Genomic DNA, 12,557 nt, shown 5'->3' with positions numbered 1-12,557 from the left:
TTGTTGGATCATTCCTACCATTTATCATTTCCAATCCAAATTTGTCTTTAAGGAAGGTTAATAATGTTTCAGCTTCAGGTAACGAGAAATTCACATTAAAATCTCCTGCAAGGATCACAGGCCGCTCACAATAATCAATTTCTTCACCAGTAGCGTCTGCCAGAGCTTGTCAACCTGCAGTGGGTAGTGCCAATAAAGATTTTGCAATAAATAATTTAATATCCCTCATGGCTGCATTTGGTGAAATATAAAGGGCAATTAGAAAAGAGAAAACCTAACAATCAATTGATATTCACAAGAGACGTACCTTGACATAACCTTAAATGCGTCGCATTGTCTGTCTGAATGTTTTCACTCATTTTTTACAATGTTATTCACTAAGTTTGAAAATAAAAAATACTACCCTATTAAATTATACTAGGAGGCTTCGCCCCCTGCTCGCTGGCGCTCACCAACCCCCGGAACTGCTTTCGCAGTTCATTCCGGATTGCTTCGCAATCCGATTCTCGCTTGCCCGCACATTGGATACGTTCTTAACGTCTAGCTTTTGTATACTTTTTTGAACACTGAAGTTCCGAAAACTTTAACTGTAGAACATTCTTAACCTGTGCATTTCAATATTAATTTGAAATTGCACACAGTTCACATATTTTTCTTAATCACACTATTCTAAATTTCAGTTGTTGAGAAAAGTAACTTTTGTAAGTTTTGTTTTAAAGTCCTTCCCACCAGAGGGCTAAAACCATGTGTTGTAAAACAATATGAAATAGTACTGACAGTCGGATGTAAAGCATCGGCTTCGATGAAGATAATTTTGTGAAAATTGTTTTGATAATTCGGGGAGAATTAACCCGATTAGACATATATCATATGCTCACTACGTGCTCTTGCGCGCCGAAGCCTATCAATTAAAAATGAAAACTGTTGCCAACGCTAGAAAAGAAATATTATCGGTTTTATTCATACATACGTATTAGCGCTTTATATAATATAGATTTGTATCAAATCAAACAATACTTTTATGAATTTCATTATTTTTATGCTAGTGAGATCAAAAAATATATGGAAATGAATGTGGGAAAACTGGATCCTACCACGTGATTTCCCGGTCAATAAAAATGCAGCGTTAAACGTTTAACGCAACCTTGTTGGAAGTCGCATAAGAAGTATCACTTCAAAAAGTATAATCGAATATTGTTAAATGTATCAAACTATGGTTAAATGTATCACGTTTCTGGCTCTATGGGAGCGCCAAAATACTTGGTACTTTTACTGAAACTTTTTAATAACAATTTTTGGGGTTAAATTAACCATAAAATATAGGTTAAATGAGTTAAATTTACCATATGGTTAATTTAACAATTTTGCTAAACTGAAACAAAATACACTCTATAACAGAAAAATTGACGCACCAAGAAGCAATCATCCGCATGAATGTTTTGAACAGATCAGGCTGGAATGATGCCGACTGGGGACGTGTATTCTTTAGCGACGAATCCCGCTTCCAACTGTGTCCCGACGATCATCGAAGACGTGTTTGAAGACGCACAGGGCAGAGGGGGGATCCTGCCTTACTATTGCGCGCCACACCGGCCCTCAACAAGGCAGTATGGTCTGGGGTGCCATTTCCTTTGACAGCCGGACCCCTTTGGTCGTCATTTGAGGTACAATTACTGCACAGCGGTACGTCGACGACATCCTAAGACCTGTTTTGCTACCGTTCCTTTTGCAGCATCCTGGGCTGATTTTTCAGCAGGACAATGCCAGACCACATACGGCATGTGTTGCTATGAACTGTCTGCAAGCTTGTCAAACTGTTACTTGGCCTGCCAGATCACCAGATCTCTCTCCCATCGAGCATGTCTGGGATATGATGGGAAGGCGATTGCATCTGGCACGGAATGTCGATGACCTCGTTCGTCAATTGGATCAAATTTGGCAGGAAATACCGCAAGACACCATCCGGGAGCTTTATCGGTCTATGCCACGCAGTGTGGCAGCTTGTATCCAGGTTGGAGGCTGGTCAACACCTTATTGAACTTGTTACTGTAACTCTGCAATAAATTATTCAATTGTTCTGAAATTTTAATCATTTACTATTCTGTATATTGTCTTCCCATCCACCAATTTTCGTTTCAATCGGACAACTTCTTCTTGGTGCGTCGATTTTTTTGTTATAGAGTGTATTTAACAATTAAAAAATGACTTATTCAACCACATTAACTAACATATTTTTTAAATTAACCATAAATAACTGGATTATAATAATTGATAACATTTAATAAGTGTGGCAAAATTTGCTATTTTTATCATGGTTTATTAGAGCATGCCATAAAAACAATATATTAGCTTAAATTTACTTTTTTTTAATTCTTTACTAAGTGTTTAGCAATAGGAACTATAATTTTGAAAACCAGAATATCCGGTAAACCGCTTTCAAATGAATAGAAGAATTACGAGTGGAATGGTTTGTAAATATCATAAATTTCAATTTTTTTACAAAAAGCATGTTTTTTTTTTGTTTTTATTCTTACCATGCACGTCATTGCAAATCACCACGGTAAATATACCCGAATTTTTTTCTCCATGAAGGATAATCACTAATTTAATCTTCTTTGTTTGTTTGCTTTTTAAAACTAAAAGAAAAACTCAAAAGAAAAGTCAACTTTACTTATAAATAATCTTCATTGCCAACTGCTGTACTGGAAGGTTTCAACTGCTAGGGAGTATACTTATAAAACAGCTGAAATATAATTAATTATCGAACACGTTTCTCAAATGTTTATTTCTCATTAACTAAACCGTTTTTTTCCCGCATATATTATTGAAAAAATATTAATATTTTCTAACATAAATTGAATACAAAGTTCTTAAAGATCTTATCAGAACTTATTGACAGTGATTTATAAACTTAATAGCTCTATCTTCCTACTATCTTCCTATCCTGTTTTACTAAATTCTAGCTAAAAATAATTTCAGAAAAGCTCTATTATTCCTTTTCGGAAGTAATAACTTTTCTTTATCAGAAAGAAAAAGAAATCTATGTTAGATCAAGATAACATACTGCTACATACTAACTATATCTTCTCAAGATATTCTATGTCTTTGTTGTAAAGATTTTTTAATTTTTTTCTTCTTTTATTAGTGGCGGAAATTATTTTGTTATGTCGTATCATTCTTTCATCAATATTTATTCCGTTTCAGGGTAAAAAAATGATATTATATTGCCGAATTCGTCATCTTTTCAGATATCGTAATAGGTGGATAAATCATTAAAAGTAATAATTTATACTTCCCGACAAATACGATTCTTCCTTTTTGAGAAGAAAAAAGAAGTTAAATAATATCGATATTAACTACCTAAGACGCAAAAAATCTAGGCAGTTCAGTGTATATGTAATCCAGTGAATTTCATGTAATTCAGCGCAATAAAAAGCTTTTATTTTATAGATATTAGATATTACAATGCGCAAAAAATGAATAAATAAATAAAAACTCACCCTCAAGGTCACAATCCTTATGTTAAAATGGGGTGAATTTCAGTATGAAAATAATTTAGTGGAGATGACATTTAATACGAAATCGGACACAAAAACGTACATTCTATAAACAAACACACCTTTTTTGCGACGAATTCGGATTTCTGATGGCCATTATTTATCTGCTGCCCCGTTATTGAAGTGAAACGACAAATTTTTACACACAATTATGAAATTTGTTCATCCAATGACAATTTTTTAATTAATTATTTATGATTTTTCATATATTTTAAATGGTGATTGAAACATTTTGAATTGCAAGGATAATAGTTTTTTAAAATCATTATCAAAGAACGTAAGTTTTGATAGAAGAGTATACAATTTGAACAAAATTGGTCGAATTGCTCCTGAGAAATGGAATTTTAAGTATACGAGTATACTCTTCGTCTGATTATGCTCAAACTTTGCCGTGTAAAATTGGATTCTTAACAATGATGTAAAAAATGATATATGTTACAATTAAAATTTTTTTCGACTATTGTTAAATAAAATAATGAAACATAATAAATATTTCATAAATATTTCATGAAATGTCATCATTAGGAAAATAAATTTTATATTATGTGTAAATGTTTTTCATTTCGCTTAAAAAGTTTTCGAGATAGGGTGGAATACGCTAAAAATAAAATAAATATTTCTGGGTTGAAACTTTGGACCGTTCTCCTGACCAAACTATTAGTACTATATCCATATTTTAGTCGTCGGAAATTCAAATCCTTCTAAAATAAGTATGTTTTTGTGATTCCTTTCGTAACTTAAAATTTCACCTGAATAAATAATTACCATATTTAAGATCATCCCTTCGAATCATTAAGTACTCGAAAGTGAAGATCCAATCATTAGATTAAAAGTATTTCAGGAAGTTTTTTTTCTTTTTCTGCGCACTGTATGCGCAATTTTTTTTTCAGTAGGGGAGAGTGGGGTCAATTGTAACATTTTTTACTTAACTATTTTTAACTAACAAAAAATCCAATATATTATTAGTATTAATTGACAGACGAGTAAATTAGACTATCCTCTACTAGAAAAAAAATAAATACCTGATTTTGAATATTATTATATTAGTTATTAACAATTTTTGACTGTCGTGCAGTTGCTACAATTGTCCCCACTTACGGGGTCAATTGTAACAGTTCATAAATTAAACTAAAACATAGTTAATTATACATATTATCATAGTTGTGATATATTTTTTTATTGATCAAAATAGTAGTGATATTTTAGGAGTAAAAATAATAATGAGCAGAAACCTAAAGGGTTAAACTTTTAACTTTAAGGGGTTAAAAATTTTAATTTATGCTGTGAAAGGTGACAAATAAAATAATGCACATGCAACATAATATAAATGATATAGGAAACTATTGGTGGTTCTTAAAGAGTTAAGTAATGGTTTGTAAACATAAGATTATTTATTTTCAGCTGTTACAATCGTCCCTTTACTTATTGTTACAATTGTCCCCCAGACGCCATTTCAGCTTCATTTGTTTAAAACAATGCTAGTTAGTCAACAAACCTAATTTTTTTAATGAAATGTTAATTAAGGTGTCCACTTACATATTCGGTTAATAATTTTTATTTGTTTAAACAAAATTACTTTGTTACAATATAATATTCCAATACCAAAAAAAGTACTTGCGTGGCGTGAAAATATCTTTTGTGGTATAACTCTTACAAAAGTACATAAAAATGGTTGCCATCAGGGGTGTACATGTAGATTTATTAAATACACCTTGTGCGCCACCTAGGAACCAATTCTAGAACCCGACACTCGAAATTTTTGCTCTGTTACAATCGTACCCTGTTACAATTGACCCCACTCTCCCCTATGTTTCTAAGGATTATATAATTAGATAAAAAGTAATTTAAGGATGACCATCTTTTTCTTTTGCGCTATCTACATCTATACATCAATGTGACAGTGAATTACTAATAGAAATGACGAGGATTGTCTACTTAGCCGTCTATGTATTCCACATTTGGGCAAATTAGTATGGAAACTGCTCCGCAACACACAATTTTTCAAATGGTTTACGCATTGTTATAAGTTTTTGAGAATTGCATTTGAAAAAATAGATAGATTGAGGATTAATAATTAATTTTGTTGGTGTTCCTGCGTTTTTGATGTTCTCGATGTACACTATTCTTTTAATTAAATATAATTGATTATCCTTTTCCCAATCATATATTTTTTTTTCAATCCATTTATAATATATTTTAATGAAAGCAGTTTTATAAAAGTAGCTTTAAAAATTATTTGAAAAACTTATCTCTTTTTCATCTTAATTATATGCGTTATAACTTTGTTAGATGTAAAGTTTATTTCTTATTTCATGACCTTAAAGTAGCCAACCTATAAAACAAAAACAGTGAAAGTTAATCCTCATTTTACAACTTAAGAGACAGTAATATTATTATACTCATTATTATACGTATTATTATACTGAATATTATATTTATTATTATACTAATTATTGTATTTATTATTATACTAATTATTATACTTATTACACTTATTATTATACTTATTATTGTTGTCTTCAACTTTTGTATCACGAGAAATTGACTAACTAAACTTCACTAATGAGTTTAAAATTTTAAAACCTACGAATTCATTTTTAAGGATTTATTTATTTAATATGTTGATTATTTAGTATTTTATTTAATTATAGCTAATTTTAATGATTTTGAATTCGATGAAATTTTTCCCCTTTACGGGGTTTTAAAATAATAAAAAAGTCATATGTTATGTTTTGTGATATATTTCAATTTGCTGATGCATATTCATTACTCATGCTCAAAAACTATTCCTTGAAATTCGATATTTTCTTTTGAAAAATCGTTTAATAAGTTACAGATACAAAATTAGCTGATACCAGAAATATTACTTTTCTTCTATTAAGAATTACTTTCTCTCCGGATCTTTTTTCAGATTTTTACTAACATAGAGGTGGCAAATTTTATAAAAATTCATTCCATTCCCACCTTTGTCTTAATATTTCCAACAAGAGAAATAAAGTTTATAAATATTAAACAAAGCAAAGATACTAATTGGCTTTAAAATGTGTCAGCTCTATTTTCAAAATTAGTAACAATGAAGAAAAAATATTTTGTTCTGTAATAAATGAGAAAAAAGATTGAAGCTACGTTTACGAGTATGTTTCATGTTTATATTTATTAGTTAAATAGACACTTTAAGATTAAAAAAGCTTGACTACGCCATTAATAATGTTTAGTGAAAATAGTTATTAAGAAACACGTATTTTCACGGAAAAAAAAGAAAAACAAAAATTTGTTTTATTTATATATTTTTAACTATGATAAACACTAGCTAAATAAAATTTACTAGTCTTACTCAAGTTTTGTTTTATGCTCCATTTTATTTTTAATAATTTTTTATGATAAGCAAAAATCTTATACTGTCTCCGAAAAAACAATTTAATGCCTACTTGAAGCAAAAACTAAAACAATGTATTTATCATTTCAAACGTAGGATATGTTGAAATTATAATCTTAGCGAAAAGAAAAATTAATTATAAAATTTTCAAATGACATTTAGCTTTTTAGCTAAATGTCATTTGAAAATTCGCGTGCATGCAAATAAAAGTTAAGCATGAACGCGTAATCATTATTTTGTTATCTATAATATTAATAGCATTTTCAATGGTTTCTTAAATTCTATTCTTGTGCAACGTTACGTCAAATTTATAAAGTTTTTAAATTATTCAGAAAATTAATATTTAATTTTTTTGATCTAGGAGAAATGCATATTTAATCAACATACACAAAACATAATTCTAAATTTTTTTTAATGTAAGAAGAGCATTGAAAAATATCCATTATTTTTAATTTTGCTGAAATGTACTATTGTTATTTCAGTTTTTAGTGCATTGTTTAATATATGTATCATAAAAGAGTTATTAAAAATCAAGGAGATATTTGTAAGCGCGCAAAATATACGTACCGAATCTGACTTAATCTTATGCCCACTATTCCTATTTGAAACATTAATTTTGAAGTGCATTGAATACTAGTAGAAAAATTCCAAAATGAAGTAACAATTAATTAAAAAAAATAGAGAAATTTTAAATGCAATGCGTGAAAAAATGCAGGTTACATTCTGAAAAAAGGATACAAATTATTAAACGGAGTAAATTTGAGTAGGTCTGGGACTATGTAAAACTAATCTTAAAAACCTGTCAAAACAAAGACGAAGAAAAAAACTGTCAAAACTGCAAGAATATGGTAAAATTTACCATGTGTCTGGCACTATGGGTCTCTATTATTTTCTACTGAAGCACTTTGGTAATGATTTTGGTGAAATTAACAGTAAAATACCGTTTTATAATGTATGATAAAATTTGGTAATTTTATTATGATCCATTAGAGAATAACATAAAACATATTTACTGTGTTAAATTTACTTATCAGTTTTATATTTTTTTACAAAATGTGTGATAAAAAGAACTAAAATTTTGAGACCCAGAATTTTCGCTAAACCGTAGCCTTAATAATGAAGAAATAATTAAATGAATGTCTCGTATTATGCATATTTTGACTTTTATTTAAAGAGTAATGACTTTGTCCTACCAGAAATGCTACTATCATACAGTACCGTACTTTAACCAGATTTTTTTTTTCTCCGTAAAAAAAGTGTAAAAATGTCTACAGTCGTTAGAATAAATTTCTATCTTATTCACAGTTTAATATGTTCAAATAATTATATTGAGAAAAAGTATATTATAACTGACGTTAAATGTGGCCTTTAATGTGACCATTCTTTTCTATCAGTTAGCATTTAAAGTTAATTTGCTAAATATTCATAAAATAAATCGACTTAATATTTTTCTATAAAGCAAATATTAAAAACGATTTTTAATGGAATAGATTGCCTATAAATGAGATTTTTACATACTTGAAATATTATATATTAATATTTGGGTAGCCCAGCATTAAATAAAATAAGCATTGTTTCAAATATTTATTTAAGAATGTACTTTTTGGGTAAAAATTAACTTAATTTTGTTTGTGTCTTTTTTATTTTTAGCAATATATAAAATAAATTTTTTTTACATTGTCAATACTAGCTCCAGATTATAAGGGTAGTGTGAAAAAAATATGAAAATATTATTATTCAAATCATGTAAAATTATTGTCTTATTTACTTTATCTAAATGAAGATGCCAACTAATTTTCAACTTAAAAGTAAATCTGAAATTTTAAATGTTGGCTAAAATACATCGCTGATAAAGTTATAAAAATGTCCCAATTTTCCCCTTTTTCTTACAATTTTAAATTTTGTAATTGTTTCGGGCTTTAAGGGAACACCTAAAAGCTCGGTAATTTTTTTTGTAATGATTTTGGTAAGACTTATAACAAAATATAGTGTAGTATAATATGAAATAAAATTTGGCAAATGTGTTAAAATTCAATATTTTTATCATGAGTTCTTAGAACAGGGGCACAAAAACCATTTATTCAGTTTCTAGTTTTGCATTTTTTACTAAATAATTGGTAATAAGAGCTATAATTCTGAAAACTAGAATTTCCGGTTAACCGTTACCATATGAACAGAAAAAAATACTTAATGAATAGTTATTATTATCAGCATATATTTTGCTGTTACTACCAGAAATATTTTTTTTACTCGAAATGTCATAACGATACAGTATGGTAATTTTACCAGAATTTTTTCTTCAGTGTGTGCACGCATCCTTCTAGAAGTACTGCATTGTCTTATTAACCATTAAATCCAGAATAACTATTTCATTTAGCACTTTTTAACAAGTAATTTCTTTCCTATTAAACATAAATTAGCAAATTGCCAGCTTATATTAGCGCGAAAAAAATGAACTACACCAGTTTGCATTTCGATATTATTGTTATTTCTTTTTACGCAATCATTGGTCAGACTTTTTGGCACACGAACCGCATATCTTAATCTCATAAAATATAGATTTTATTTTTCTTATCACGAGTGTACCTAAGTAGCTTAAGATCAAATCGAAGAGAAGGAAGGAGAAGATCAAGATTTTTTTTGTTTCAGGATTTGATATATTAACAGTCATTGATCTTACTGCAAAAACGTGAAAGTGCATATATTATCATGACGGCATATTACAAGTCTTAAAACAAAAATATCTTATTGAATTCAGAACTTTGTAAAAATAAACTGTAACAAAAGGGATATTTCAAAATTACAAAATATCCTACCAATTCTCTGTTTAACGAAATATTTTCCTATAATTAAAGATAAGGCAAAATACCGAACATTATATAAAAGCAAACTTCGATTTACGAGGTTTAGCATAATATCTTTGATATTTAAAAAATAAATATTGCAATATTAACTTTCTTTTCAGTTCACATATAACCAACAAAAAATTCTTGAAAAATTAGGTTAAAAAGTACATTTTACTGTAAAAATTGAAGACACAAAAATTCTTAATTACTTAATTTTTGCAGCAATATTTACTGGATCATAATGATTCAGTAAATAGTACTATAAAAATTATGATATAAAAATTTTGCAGTAAAAAATAAATTTTTCAGGTAAAACATTCCGGCATCCTGAGTACCGATCTTTATCTGTAATTTTTCAAGTTTTTTTTTTTTTACATTGTATTCTTACACCGGAAAAAAAGTTTGGTCAAAACTTTCAAAATATGATAAAAAGTTACCGTGTTTGTAGCTCTATGGGAACAACAAAAAGCTTGGTGATTTTAATCAATGCCCTTTGGTAATGATTTTGTAAAATTAATAATAAAAAACCAGATGCCGTTATATCTGCTCATATGGTTAGCCGTTACAGTATGAGGGGGAAAATTACTAAATGAATGGTTTCAGAACAGTATATTTTGTTCCATCACCAAAATTATGTTTTTTGTTTCCTTTCTTCGAAGAAAGTCATAACCATAGATTAAGGTAATTTGACCAGAATTTTTTCCCCATGTAATCCTCTATATTAGTGACTAGGACAAACATGTCCAAAGCATTTATTAAAAAATGAGGTTTACACATTTAATTTCGTAAGAATAGTAATCGAATATTTAAAATCCAGTTATCAAACTGTGATGCATAAATATTTTACTGTTTTAATGAATAAAAATGGAAATGTGGACTGCGTAATTACAGGAAGCTGAAATATGAAGCTATTAAATATCTTTTTTAACTATATCTTATTCGTGTGTTTTTTTACATGCAACGCACTTTTTCATAAACAATAAATAACTCCATCAAATATTTCGCTTTTGAAACTTTAAGTTAATTTTATATTTCAAAAGTATGCTATTAAGTTCATGCTATTAATTCCGTTACATCATTAATTACTAATTATCTTGTAAAGCAATTTATTATCAGTTTTTTGTGTACAATTCCTTGTTTTAAAGTTCTAATCTCTATTTAGAAGTTTTCGACTTTATTGGACTTTTTCCACACAAAAAAAAACAAAAAAAGAAAACAAGTTACTAGATCTTCCTAATAAAGCATTAAAGCCTCAGTAACTTTGAAAGCAGATTATCTTGAGATTCTTTAGAACAAATTAAATTGTGAGAATGGAAAAACAGCTTTTTTCAAACAATAACAATTTTTTTTCTTCTTTTTACCTTTTAATTGTTTGTATACTGTTGCCAATTTTCAGGAATCAGTTTTGCCTTTCAAATTTTTTTTCCGGAGAACTTTAAGATATTTATTAAAAACTATTTATTGAAACTAATTACTCACGCTTATATTTTAAGTATTGCTTTTTTCATCGCATTAATTTCCAATGAAAAAAAATCTCACTTTTGACGATTCAGCAAAAATTGAGCTGTATTTCGTTAATTTAGAGAATTATTTCGTCACAAAATCTCGTGATTTGTGAAGAAACGCGATCCCTCAAATGTTTGACAAAAATGTTTCCTCAGCTCAGAAACTTATCGTAGTGCAATGTGGGTGATTAGCAAATGGGATGAAAAATTAGAATAGAGACTAGACAATTAAAAGTTAAGGGAAGAATCATGCCTACCGGGCTGTATGGTGGTCATGGAGTTGGCCTCGTATCAGGAATATCTCGGGTTCGAATCCCGCTTCGAGAATGGGTGTATTTCATTTATCTGCTCTATCTGTGTTGTTGCGGTTCACTATGTAGTTATCAATCTTATCCACGATAAAGTGATTATTAGAAACGTTAGTAGATTAGGCACTGTAAGGTTGTTGTTTTTTTTTAAAAAAAAGATAGAATGACGAAGTATTGATTTAATTTCGACGAAATCCGTTTCTTTGAAGATATTGTCCACGATAAAGTGATTATTAGAAACGCTGGTAGATTAGGCACTATAAGGTTGTTGTTGTGTTTTTTAAAAAGAAGATAGAATGACGAAGTATTGATTTAATTTCGACGAAATCCGTTTCTTCGAAGAAATGACGACAGAAATTTTTCCATTTTGATAGACATTTTTGCTTAAGAGCACATACCAGGAAATGGTTTCGTCAAAAATGAAAAAAGTTTCGTGATAAATAAGTATCCATTTTCTTACAATGAAAATGCAATTCAAAATTCATGTAGGGACCTAAAATTTTTTTTAAAGCTCTGAAGAACGCAAAATTAAATTGTATTTATCAATTGGATGTTTTTGCTAACTATATCGCTTTTGCTAATTATATCTCATTTGCTAATTAAATCTTTATTATTAACTTTTCTTTCAAAAAATTGAGACAATTTCTCAAATTAATAAAAAATATTGTAATCTTATTTAAAAACAAAAGAAATTTAATTTGTTTCCGTTTGAAATCTGCTGAATAAGGATTCACGAATAAGCTGTTTAAAATTTTAATTTTTCAAGGCTTTCGAACGGATGAATATATAGTAGGCTTACAAACTGAGGAAATTGCTTTGACAACTCATGATATTCAGTTCCCAAAAGCGCCACTTAATACTTTTAGTAACTGGAGCATTGAGAAGTAAAAACTAATTAGTTCAGAAAAGAGATAAAATTCATTAGACAAAGAGTGTGGTAAAATTTTGGGAAAAGATAGCTCCTT

This window comes from Parasteatoda tepidariorum, chromosome 7 (genome assembly GCF_043381705.1).
Source record: "Parasteatoda tepidariorum isolate YZ-2023 chromosome 7, CAS_Ptep_4.0, whole genome shotgun sequence".
NCBI lineage: Eukaryota > Metazoa > Arthropoda > Arachnida > Araneae > Theridiidae > Parasteatoda > Parasteatoda tepidariorum.
This window is presented reverse-complemented; position numbering follows the sequence as displayed.